Genomic DNA, 1,102 nt, shown 5'->3' with positions numbered 1-1,102 from the left:
GGAACATTGTCAATTTCATCTTAAATGATTGATGCTATGCTAAAAAAAGAAAAAGAAAGAAAGAAAAAAGAAAACTGTCCACTAGAAATTGTATACTCAGTAAACATAAGTATTAAATATAAAAGTGAGGGGCTAGCCGAGTGGCTCAGCTGGTTAAGAGCTTGCTCAAGAGTGTGAGCTCTGAGCAACAGGGTTGCTGGTTCAGTTCCCACAGGGGCCAGTGAGCTGCGCCCGAACTGAGCTGCTGCTGAGCTGCCAACAAGTGACAGGAGGGCTCAGCTGGCAAGAGCACATGCTCCAAACAACAAAGTTGCCTGTTCGAGATGGTGGGCTATGCCCACCTACAACTAAAGACTGAATTCGGCACCTTGAGCTGAGTTGCCACCTGGATGGCTCAGTGGATAGAGCCAGGGGATGGTGGCTATGCCCACCTGCAACTAATTGAACACAGTACTTTGAGCTGAGCTTGCTACGCCCTCCACAACTAAGATTGAAGAACAACAACTTGGCTGTTTCCCTTCCTGAATTCCCCAACACTGTCCCTCTCTTCCAATTCCCCAATAAAATCTTAATTAAAAAAATAAAAGGGAAATAAAGACATTCCAAATAAACAAAACTGAGACATTTTGTTGCCAGCAGACCTATCTTACAAGAAACACAAAAAGTTATGAAGTCTGAAAGAAAGTGGCCACATGCAGTAATTTGAATCAACATAAAAAACATAAAGCACCAGAAATGAAACTATTTAATGATAAGACAGTGTAACTATATACTCCTTTTCCTTTCTTACTGTAACTAATTTAAAAGATAATTGTATAAAAATACGGTTATAATTGTATCATTGTTACTACAAATATAAAGAAATGTAATGTGTTTGCCATTGACAGCACAAAGAAATTGGGTGGGATAAAAACCATATGGAGCCAAGAAAATAATTCCAGATAACAACTAAAATCTAAATCAATAAATTAACTGAATTAGAAGGATAAAGAGAAAGTTAAAGTCAGGCAAATCTGAATCTGAGAGATGAGGCAAATCTCTCTCTCTCTCTCTCTCTCTCTCTCTCTCTCTCTCTCTCTATATATATATATATATATATATA

This window comes from Hipposideros armiger, unplaced genomic scaffold (assembly GCF_001890085.2).
Source record: "Hipposideros armiger isolate ML-2016 unplaced genomic scaffold, ASM189008v1 scaffold_1139, whole genome shotgun sequence".
Lineage (NCBI taxonomy): Eukaryota > Metazoa > Chordata > Mammalia > Chiroptera > Hipposideridae > Hipposideros > Hipposideros armiger.
The sequence above is the reverse complement of the archived record's forward strand: the minus strand, read 5'-3'. Positions refer to the sequence as shown.